Genomic DNA, 12,731 nt, shown 5'->3' with positions numbered 1-12,731 from the left:
ATGATTTATAAACACATAGGTAATGTGTTATTGACTTATATGTTACTTGAGATTATGCATGAGATTGTTATGGTGCTAAAACCACCCTACGAAGTACCCATCCCCCAGAGATACAGATTATTGGCTCTGCCCGAGCGATGCAGGATTCCGCCGGTATGACAGTTTCAATTTTGGCTCTACCATGCGTATGACAGATTTTATTGGCTCTGCCTGGGCGTTGAGTGGTCCGCCAGGTATGACAGTTTTTGAGGCTCTGCCCCGCATGATAGACCTTGCCGGGTATGACAGGTACGTCCCTCGCTCTGCCTGCGTGTGGGACGCCCACCAGGTATGACAGATTTCCCCCAGGGTACTAGTTGTTGGTGAGAGTTTTAATAATAATGTTGAGGTTTTATACAGAATCCGATACAGTTAAAGGAAGTAAGTCAGAGTACGTTTACTGATGCAGGATGATTGAAAAAAAAATTGTATATTGTATGCGAGAACGGGTGGTGTTCTATTGCATTATCATAAAGTTACATTGTTCCATGATTTGCTTGAAAATTGTTGTATGTTAGCATTATTCTTTTTTTTAAGAACTTTTATAACCTCCCCCTTTTCCCCACTCACTGAGTATTTTTAGCTCACCCCTTTTTAAATGTTTTCCCCCCCACCAGGACCTTCCGGAGATCGTGCCGAGCAGTGGCCTCCGCTCAGGGTTGTGCCACGCTTGACATCTTTTATGTGGGTCTTATATTTATGTCGCATTGTAAATCTGGACTTTCGTTTCAAGAACTCATGTTTTCCATGATGTATTTCTTTTTGTTTCATATTTTGGAATGTGTAGTATAAGTGGAAAACCTGATACCAAAGTTTCCCTAACTATTTTCTTTTGTAAAACGAAAGATGATGATGTCTTTAAACAGGTTTCGCAGTTTTTCTACATGGCACGTCTCGGGTATCCGGTCTTGTGGGAGCACCCGGATCCTACGGGAGAAAAATTCGGGACGGGTTGTGTCAACTTGGTATCAGAGCATGGTTTCGATTTTTAAGGGCATTTTTTTTTAAAATTACGCATGCCAATTTGTCCCTTAATGAAGTTTATTTCCGTCCATGAGTTTTATTTTAGAACAAATTTGTTTATGTTTGTAGATATCACATGAGTCAACGTGGCAGCCTCGCACGAAATCCGAGAGATTATTAGTTCCTAGAGTGCTCAAGGGGTGAGTGAGCCTAGGAAGAGAGAGTAGAAGAGTCGGATGCCCACAGGTCAGACCTCAGGGACCCCAGGAGGAATCAGATGCCGAAAATCAAAATGTCGAGGAAGGACTAGTGAATGAACAAATACAGGGCTCCAAGGTGATGGGGATAACATGGAGCTGACTATGAATAGGATAGCTCAACTAATGACTAGGGTAATGCAGGATAGGACGCATGGGCTCAGGGAGAAGGAAAAACTATAGAGAGAGCAAGAAAATTAGGGGCAACAGACTTTGAGGGGACGGGAGATCCCACAGATGCCGACTCCTGGATGGATCAATTAGACGCAGTATTTGGATGATGGAGTGCACTGATGACCAAAACTACGGTTTGCTACCTTTCTACTTAAAGCAGGGCTCGTCATTGGTGGAGATCGGTACAACTTAGATATGGGGATCCGACAACAATTACTTGGGCCAATTTCCGTCAGGAGTTCTTCGACATTATTTTCCTGTAGGGTATCGACGCTAAGCAGAGTGAGTTTCTCAGACTAACCCAAGGAAATATGTCAGTGGAGGAATATTTGATTAAGTTTATTGAGTTATCCGTTTTGCCCCACTAAGTCGGAAATGAGAGAGCAAAATGTAGGAGATTCGAGGAGGGCCTCAGAGGTAGGATAAACAATAGTGCCTCACACTGCTGCTCAGAGTTTGGGAAATTGACAGAGATAGCTTGAGAACTGAGAGTAATTTGGGAGAGTTTGATAAGGGAGAGCCACGAAGACCGAAACGTAGTACCGTGAATGGACAGTTGGCGGCCCTAGTAATAGAAATCAGAAAAGAGAGGGTGTTTTTCTGGGACCTCAAGCAGTTCAACGGATACAAAGATATGCTCAGAGTCACATTCAGAGACAGTAGTAATTGGAATATGAGGTCTCACTAATAGATATCAAAGTGGTGGTGCAAGCGAGAGCCAACGACCACCCTGTACAGTTGTGGAGGTTCCACTCGGGCGTGTCAGAAAGGAGCTTCAGGTTGTTATCATTGTGGGCAGTTTGGCCATACAAGAGAAATTGTCCCATTTTGGCCCAAGGTGATATGCCTCATTCAGTCGCAGAATTTCAGAGAAATAGGGGCCAGTTTCAAGGACAACAGAGATCTCAGGTTCAGAGGGCCCAGGGTAGTGTTACGGTAGAAATGTGCTAGACAGAGAGGAACAGGGCGACCTCAGACTCAAGCTCGTGTCTTTGCTCTCACCGAGCAGGATGCCTCAAGCCTCCCCAGACGTGGTTACGGGTATGTTGACTGTTTTTGATCATGAGGCCCGCTTTTTATTGATCCAGGTTCTACACATTCTTTCGTTTCATATCATTTTGCTGTGCATGCAAATAAAGTTAGAACCCTTAAGTGTAAATTAGCAATCCACCCATTGGAGATTCTTTAATGGTTGAGTATGTGTATAGACGTAGTGTGGTGAGGATTGGTGAGCATGAGTTGCAGGTAGATTTGATTCCTCTAGACATGCCCGATTTTGATGTGATTTTGGGAATGGATTGCTAGCCTTGCATCATGCCACTGTGGATTGTTTCCGTAAGGAGGTAACCTTTAAGAAGCGAGGAAACCAAAGTTTGTTTTTTGTGGAGAGCGTCGTATCCTTCCTTCTTGTGTTATTTCAGCGATGACTACCAGGCGACTACTCAAGAAACAATGTCCCGCTTATCTAGCTTATGTGGTGACACTAGAATTAGTGAATTGAGGTTAGAGGATATTTTGGTGGTGAGGGAATTCCCAACTATTTCCTGAAGACCTTCCTGGTTTGCCACTTGATAGAGAATTAGTTCACTTAGATTTGGTTCCCGGTTCAACCCCCATATCCATGGCCCCTTATAGAATGGCACCACGGGAATTGCAAGAGTTAAAGGTACAACTGCAAGAATTGGTGGATAAGGGTTTCATTAGGCCTATGTGTCACCGTGGGGAGCACAGTTTTATTTGTTAAAAGAAAGATGGTACTTCAGATTATGCATAGATTACCGACAGTTAAATAAGGTAACAGTGCTAACAAGTATCCTTTGCCATGGATCGATGACTTATTTGATCAATTGCAGGGTGCTAGGTCTTCTCCAAAATAGATCTAAGGTCTGGTTACCATCAACTAAAGATTAGGGAGACTGATAACCAAAAACAGCATTCAGGACCCGTTATGGACATTATGAGTTCTTAGTGATGCCTTTTGCTTAACCAATGCTCCTGCAGCTTTTATGGATCTGATGAATAGGGTGTTTCGTCCATACCTGGACTGTTTGTGGTTGTATTCATTGATGACATTTTATGTATTCGAGAAATGAGAGGAACATGAGGACACCTCAGGATGGTCCTACAAACCCTCAGGGAAAATAGACTCTATGCGAAGTTTAGTAAGTGTCAGTTTTGGCTCAATCAAATTACGTTCTTGGGTCATGTGATCTCGCAAATGGTATTATGTGGATCCCAGAAAGTAGAGCAGTGTGAATTGGGAGAGACCTGTTAATGTGACAGAAGTAAGGAGTTTCCTCGGTTACTGGATACTATCGGGATTTGTGGAAGGATTTTCTAGATAGCAGCCCCTTTGACCAGATTGACTCGGAAGGAGGTAAAGTTTGAGTGGGATGACGATTGTGAGCGGAGTTTCCAGGAATTGAAAGTAAGGCTAACTTCAGCCCCCGTACTTGCCTTGCCTTCCGGTAATGATGGTTTGTGGTGTTTAGTGATGCATCCCGTCAAGGTTTAGGTGTGTGTTGATGCACATGGGAAAGTAATAGCCTATGCCTCCAGGCAACTCAAGAAACACGAGATGAATTACCAACACCATGATTTGGAACTCGCAGCGGTAGTCTTTGCCTTAAAATTGGAGACGTTATCTGTATGGGGTAACTTGTCAGATTTTTACGGACCTCAGAGTTTGAATATTTGTTTACTCAAAAGGAATTGAATCTAAGGCAGAGAAGGTGATTGAGCTTATCAAGGATTATGACTGTATGATTGATTATCATCCTGGTAAGCCAACGTAGTGGCGGATGCCCTAAGTAGAAAAACCCCGAGCGTCATGGCGCATATGAGGTGCGTTCTCCCTTGCTTATAGTTGAGGACCTTGGGAGTTGAGTTGGGAATGAATGAGTCAGGGGTACTTTGCACATTTTCAAGTTAGGCCTATTTTGGTGGATCGAATCAGAGAGTCTCAGTTTATGGACCCTAATAATATGAAGTTAATGGGAGAAGTAGTGAGGGGTTGCGGACAGATTTTTGGATTAGGGGCGATGGTATGTTAATGATGGGAATAGACTTTGTGTGCCCAATGCGGAAGAGTTGAAAAGGGAGATATTAGAGGAGGCTCATTCGTCAGCTATGCTATGCACCCAGGTAGTACGAAGTTGTACCGTACTCTAAAGGACATTACTGGTGGCCAGTGAAAAAGGGAAGTACGAGGTTTGTTTTAGATGCTAGTTTGTCAACAAGTAAGGCTGAACATCAGAGCCAGCAGATTGTCCCAACCGCTTCCATTCCACAGTGAAATGGGAGCACATTACCATGGACTTCGTGATAGGCCTCCCTCGTACTACATATAAGCATGATGGTATATGGTGATTGTTGACCGGTTGACAAAGTTCGCTCATTCTTACCGATTAAGACCACCTATTCCAAAATAGGTTGGCGAGCATCTATGTCGCAGAGATTGTGAGGTTCATGGTGCCCTGTTCTATAGTATCGGATCGGGATCCAGGTTCACATCTAGATTTTGGCAAGTTTACAGAAGGCTTTAGGTACCAAACTAATTTTAGCACGGTATCCACCCTCAGACTGATGGGCTCGTAGAGAGGACAATTCAGACTTTAGAGGATATGTTGCGGCTTGTTAATGAATTCAAGGGTAATTGGGATGTGTATTTACCCTTGGTGGAATTCGCCATAATAACAGTTTATCCTCTAGTATTGGATGCCACCATATGAAGCTTTATACAGTCGAAAATGTAGAACTCCAGTGTGTTGATGAGGTCGGAGAGGAAATTGTTAGGCCCCGAGATTGTGCAAGATACCAATGAGAAGATTAATATTATCAGGGCGAGACTTAAGGCGGCTCAAGATAGACAAAAGAGTTATGCCGATAAGCGGAGAAGGGAGCTTGAATTCCAAGTGGTGATAGGTTTTCCTAAAAGTTTCACCATGGAAAGGTTTAGAGTTTGGCAAGCGAGTAAGTTAACCCAAGATAATTGGCCCTTATGATTCTTGGAAGAATTGGTGAAGTAGCATACCAATTGGCTTTGCCACCAGAATTGGAAGAATCCATAATGTCTTCCATGTTTCCATGCTCCGTAAGTATGAGCAGTCCCTCCCACATTCTCCAGCAACAACCGATTCAATTGGATGCACCTAACTTATGAGGAAAGGCCGGTCCAAATTGTGGATTATAAAAAGCAAGTGCTCCGTACTAGAACCATTCCTTGGGTAAAAGTCGTATGGGAATCATGCGATTGAAGACAACATGGAGCCTGAAGATGTCATGCGACTAAGTACCCGTACCTTTTTCAATAAGGTTAGTGAAATTTCGGGGACGAAATTCTTTTAAGGAGGGAAGTTGTAAACCCCATTCCTGATTTTGTTAGATCATAATTGTATTTAAGTTATTAATTCTTTTTTTTTTAATTTGATTTTTGGTATTGTGGTAGTAGATAGGGGTATTTCTGTCATTTTGAAAGCTGTGTTAAGGGGGTAATCAAAGAAATAATCTCTGATGGGTTTGCATGTATCAAGGGAAAAATTTGGACATTTTGCTAGGGAAGCTTATGTGGCTGGGTTAAACTGAAATTAGAGGATTGGGGCAGAAATAATTTTAGAAAAAGTGTTTGTTAAAAGGAGAGGAAGACTGGCAGTTTAGCCAAAGAGAAGGAGAAACGAGAGCAGAAGAAAGAAGAGAAAAGAAAGAGAGAGGAGAGAAGGAGAAGAAAAGAAAGAAAGAAAAAAAAAGGGAGAGAAGAGAAGAAAGAGTGGTTTGGCCGAAGATAGATGAGAGAGAAGAAGAACAAAGAGAAAGGGAGAGTTTATTAGTTTTATTCTGTGAACAGTGGATCATCAAATCGTGATCTAGAGCTCATTCGCGTCCGATCGTGCTGATTTTCGGATATGTTGTTCATGAAACACAGCTCTACATTCTGAATGGGGAGATCGAATCCAAGCACTGTAATAGCAGCCAACTATAGGATAAAGAGTGAGTGGATCCAAACTTTTTCCCAAAACGTTGCCTAATGTCCTTGCATGTTAATGATCCTTGCATGTTAAAGTTTTGATTTGCTTTTCATATTTGAGCAAAGATGATATTAAACATATATTGTGGATGTTAGTTCTTTTTGCTTTCGGCTGTCTGTCTATTGGTATGTTGCTGGAAAATTTATGTATACAGAAATTTATTTCGGCTGGACAAGATATTAAGTAATGCTTGAGTAGGTTCTTTTTTTTTTATTGTTTTGCTTGCTGGAGGTCATATTAGAAGATGATCTAATTTGTTTTTAATTCCGTGTTTTGTTGGACACCCCATTTGCTTACACTCGCTAGAATATAGTGGTGGGAGGTTGGTTGATTTGTGTTTGGAAATGCTGGAAATTAAGGCAGCTTGAGTATGTTTTGTCTAGTAAGGGTGATACCACCACTTTAGTATGATATATTATATTCATATAGTATTTAACTCCGTTGTTTTATAAAGATTAAATTATTAATTACGACACTGGAACCTTGGCTTATGAATAGTTGACAAACTCCAAAAATTTGAAATGGTTAAATGGGGGTAATGATATATATATATATATGCTCTTCATAGTAAAATTAAATCTGATGCCTTTGTAATTGGAGTGAACCTACTGTAGAGATTGGTGTCGGACATATGATGTGGTAATGTGATATTGAGTAATTTTTTTATCTGGGTTAAACCCTCAATTTCTGAAACATGTTTAGAAAATTGCAGTTTCACCCTATATGTGATTTTTAATATTATGTCATATATGCATGATTTATAAACATAGTAATGTGTTATTGACTTATATGTTACTTGAGATTATGCATGAGATTGTTATGGTGCTAAAACCACCCTACGAAGTACCCATCCCCCAGAGATACAGATTATTGGCTCTACCGAGCGATGCAGGATTCCGCCGGTATGACAGTTTCAGATTTGGCTCTACGCATGCGTATAGACAGATTTTATGGCTCTGCCTGGGCTTGAGTGGTCCGCCAGGTATGCAGTTTTTGAGGCTCTGCCCGCGATGATAGACCTTGCCGGGTATGACAGGTACGTCCCTCGCTCTGCCTGCGTGTGGACCCCACCAGTTATGACAGATTTCCCCCAGGGTACTAGTTGTGGTGAGAGTTTTAATAATAAATGTTGAGGTTTTTACAGAATCCGATACAGTTAAAGGAAGTAAGTCAGAGTACAGTTTACTGAGTGCAGGATGATTAGAAAAAAAATTGTATATTGTATGCGAGAACCGGGGTGGTTGTTCTATTGCATATTCATAAAGTTACATTGTTGCCATGATTTGCTTGAAAATGTTGTATGTTAGCATTATCTTTTTTTTTAAGAACTTTTATAAACCTCCCCCTTTTTCCCCACTCACTGAGTATTTTAGCTCACCCCTTTTAATGTTTTCCCCCCACCAGGACCTTCCGAGTCGTGCCGGCAGAGCCTCCGCTCAGGGTTGTGCCACGCGTTGACATCTTTTATGTGGGTCTTATATTTATGTCGCATTGTAAATCTGGACTTTCGTTTCAAGAACTCATGTTTTCCATGATGTATTTCCTTTTGTTTCATATTTTGGAATGTGTAGTATAAGTGGAAAACCTGATACCAAAAGTTTCCCTAACTATTTTCTTTTGTAAAACGAAAGATGATGCATGTCTTTTTGAGATGTTTGGAGATGGAAATACTATGATGTTATTCAGGAAAAGTATGTCTTTAAACAGGTTTCGCAGTTTTTCTACATGGCACGTCTCGGATAGCCGAGTCTTGTGGGAGCGCCCGGATCCTACGGGATGAGGAAATTCGGGACGGGTTGTGTCAATCAGCTACAGGTTCTGAAGCTTTGTATGGAGTTGAAACCTTAAGGACATTAATCGTGGATCCAACCCCGAGATTTTCTGGTGACATCTCGAGATTAATCTCATTGAGAGTTCTTCGTGTGCTTTCAATTGAATCGTCGTTGTCATCTTCAATTCATCATTTAAAGCATCTAAGGTACCTGGACCTTTTTGGCAGCAATATCAATCTGCTTCCCGAATCACTTTGTAGCTTGCTTAATTTGCAAAATTGGAATCTGAAAGATTGTTGTCTACTTCAGAAGCTACCTAAGCGTACGAGATGCTTGAAAAATCTTCAACATCTGTATCTGAATGGTTGTACCAGGTTATCTCAAATGCCTCCACATATTGGACAGATCACTTTCTTAAAAACTTTAACTCTCTTCATCGTGGGTGAGAGGAGAGGTTGCCACTTGGCTGAATTGAAATGTTTAAATCTTGGAGAAGAATTACATGTCACACATCTTAATAGAATGGGCAATCTGATGGATGCCCAAGAAGCCAATTTGGTCGAAAAACCGAATCTACACTGCTTGGAATTATCTTGGGAACTTGATAGTGAATCGGAATCCCAGGAAAAGGTTGAAAAAGTATTTGAAGCTCTCCAGCCTCACTCAAACCTTGAAATTTTGAAAATTCAAGGTTACGAAGGTGCCAAATTTCCAGTTTGGATGGATTATCAATTCTGAGCAATGTTGTTTCTATCACGCTCTTTGACTGTAAGAATTGTCGACAACCTCCTCCCTTGTGGCAACTTCCTTAGGTTCGATATCTTACAATTAGAAATTTGGATAACCTGGAGTACATTGATACGAGTTTCCAAGGTGAGCGAAAGTTTCCGTCTTTGGAGGAACTCATTATTCGTAAATGTCTAAGATTGCAGAGGTTGTCAAGACAGGATGGAAGCGAGTTATTCCCATGTCTTATGAAGCTAGAAATTTACGACTATCCTGAATTAACCACCTTGCCTTGTCTTCCTTTAGCAAAAAGTTTACGGATTGATTATTCCAATGGGGAACTTCTAAAATCAATCTCACATTTCAGAAGCCTTACTTACCTGCTTCTTCATACAAATTGAGATTTAGTTTACCTTCCTCATGGCATTCTGCAAAATCTCTCCTCTCTTCGCGAAATGTCTATTTAGTTTGATTGAATTCCTGCTGCCATGGTACTGTAACATTTCTTCAAGTTTTTGCTGTGCCAATTTACATTTTTAAAGTGATTAAAATTGCTCTATGGTTGATTCTCAAGTTAAGTTGTACACAAGTTATACTAGTGAGATCCACAAGCTTCTTGTAGCTTTCACCAAAGAGGACAGGGCAGAGTCGGTTTACTGGTGTAAATTTTTATCTGCATAAACAGAGTGACACCCCTGATTTTGATACGATTTATTTTAACTTTTGTCATTGACTTTTGGAAACAAAATTTCCTTGGATTTGCTTTGAGGGTTGGTTTTCAGACTGCCTTCCTGGTTCATGTTGGTTATTGCCGTTTCTACTTGATGGATTTTTAAGGCTGTTTATAAGTCAACTCTTTCCCTTTCATAATGCCTTTTTATAGTAGATGGAACATCTTAGAAAAGACTGAAGCTAAATTTCCAGTGCTAGATTTTATTGACTGAATAAATACTTATGTAGGACTGAGAATGTTTTTATGCTTGTTAGTTATATTTCTGGTTTTGTGGCAAATGAAAAGAGCATTGAAAGGCAACCGGGTTGCACAAATGAGGGAGAAAGTAGGTACTGTAGATAAGAGCGCAATCCAATGCATTATGATACTGAAAGAGACAACGAGTAGGACTAAAATAGGTGGCTGTATTTAGAGGGTACCATTGGTGGCGAGAATTCTGGGTGGTGACCACAGTGGTAAGGATTTAGACGAGTTAATCATTTCCACCTCTTTCATGATGGAGTCGTCCTGGACCGTAGCCACTGACTGGCCAGAGAGGACAGAGTGCATAGATGGATGACCACTTGTATTGTATTAATGAGACGAGGGCAGAGGGCTTGTTGATTTATTGGTGAAATTTGAGAAAGAGGTAAGCTGGCTTCTTTTGCATCTCACGCTTGGAAGAAATCAAAGAAAAGGATTGTCATGGGAGGACAATTTGATGACGGAACAGTTATCTGTCAGTTTTATATAGTCTCTCTCAATTGTTATAGTTTTACGTATACCTCAAATAATACTTTTGAGTTTATGAAACATCTTATAAACCCAAATAATCAGATAAGTCGGGTCTATTGAACATCTTATAAATCTAAATGATCAGGTAAATTGGGTCCTTTGAACACTTAGCAAATCCAAATAATTCGATAGGTCACAATATTATTATGATAGGTGACTCTAAGGTTTGAACCAGAAACTTAAAGAAGGGAGCAAACCTCCTTAACCATCAGGCCAACTCTCACGAGTGCTTTCCTGATAGAGGAAAAATAATAGAGTTTCCCTTCCTCGTTTCCACTTGTTGATGTAATTATCCCAAGACTTAAACTCTATTTGTGAATTTTTTTTTTTTTTTTTTTTTTTTGAAAATACTACAATTTCGTAGAGATCAACACAAAGAACATGTAAATCTTACATCTATAGTTGGTTGGTCCTAGAATTCTTTTCCATTCAACTATTGACTCCCATTAGAGGCTTGAACAACGTCATCAGCTTTTCTCTTCTCATTCTTGGACTCACAGTCGTCAAGATAGTGCTGGCATTCACCTTGGTAAATTTTTTCTATATAGTAATCCATTAATTTACAATTGTGCATACCAATTTAATGATGCTGTCAAGACTAAAAATATAATTGAGGTAGAAAAAGGAACAGGAGATCCGAATACAATTTTAAAAAATGGTGGATGTAATCTTATACAGTTTCATACTGAATAACGAAAACAGCATTGTATTTTTTTTTAGAATCATACCTAACTGTTCATCAAAGGTTTTCAACCAAATAGACTTTATTATGCTTTTTTACAAATAAAAAAGAATATTTGGATTGAAAGTTTACAACTATTTCCTAGACAAAAGATGCTGTAACATGCCTACTTATTTGATGAAATTAATGAGACACCATCACTGTTTGTGAAGTGTTCATCAAGGATGCAAATTCCTTTTTCCTCTATAAACTAAAAATCCACAAGCTTACAGAACCACAAACAGTGTAAAGGGAAAAAGCAAACTATAATTTAAAAAAAAAAAAAAAATCAGCTAAAACACATAGAGAGGCAATACACAAAGCTAATACTCTAACCATCATATCAACCCAATAAAACGAAACCTTAGAGAATTTTCAAAGACAAGGGAAATCGAAATATTTGTGATGATAAAAGGAATGGTTTGAAAGTAGGGCTACAAATTATGTGTATAACATATCAAATTAAATCTCTGCTTGTCTAGTTTCTAAATATTCAAACTTCACATCAATTGGAGTTTTATTGAGCAAGTTATGGTCAATTAACTACTGATTATTTAACATAAACTGAATTGTGTGTGATGATAAAATGAATGGTTCGAAAATAGGGCTACCGTTATCCAAATTAAAGGTATAATATATCCAATTAAATCCCTTTATGTCTAGTTTCTAAGGATTCAAACTTCTCATCAATTGAAGTTTTATTGAGCAAGTTATGGTCAATTTACTACTGACTGTTCAATGGAAATTGAAATGTGTGTGATGATAAAAGGAATGGTTCGGCAGTGGGGCTACATTTATCTTAATTTAGTGAATAATATATCAAATTAAAGCCTTGTCTGCCTAGTTTCTAAAGATTCAAACCTCTCATAAATTGGAGTTTTACTGAGCAAGTTATGATCAATTTACTATTAACAGTTCAGTGGAAACCAAAATATGTGTGATGATAAAAGGAATAGTTCGGTAGTGGGGCTACAATTATCTAATTAAACGTATAATATATCAAATTAAATCCCTACCAGTGTAGTTTCTAAAGATTCAAACCTCTCATCGATTGGAGTTTTATTGAGCAAATTATGGTCAGTTTACTACTGACTGTTCAATGGAAATAAAAAAGTACGTGATGATAAAAGGAATGGTTCGGTAGTGGGGATATGGTTATCTAAATTAAGCATATAATATATCATATTAAAGCCCTATCTGTCTAGCTTCTAAGGATTCAAACCTTTCATCAATTGGAAGTTTATTGAGCAAGATATGGTCAATTTACTATTAATTGTTTAGTGAAAACCAAATGTGTGTGATGATAAAAGGAATGGTTTGGTAGTGAGGCTATAGTCATCCAAATTAAGTGTATAATATATCAAATTAAAGTACTGTCTGTCTAGTTTCTAAAGATTCAAACCTCTTATCAATTGGAGTTTTATTGAGAATGTTATGGTCAATTTACTATTGATTGTTTAATGGAAACCAAAATGTGTGTAATGATAAAATGAATAGTTTACTAAAGCTACATGGTTCAGCATCAAACATCAGTTGATATTTGTTAAA

Source organism: Pistacia vera, unplaced genomic scaffold, assembly GCF_008641045.1.
Source record: "Pistacia vera cultivar Batoury unplaced genomic scaffold, PisVer_v2 Contig36, whole genome shotgun sequence".
Lineage (NCBI taxonomy): Eukaryota > Viridiplantae > Streptophyta > Magnoliopsida > Sapindales > Anacardiaceae > Pistacia > Pistacia vera.
The sequence above is the reverse complement of the archived record's forward strand: the minus strand, read 5'-3'. Positions refer to the sequence as shown.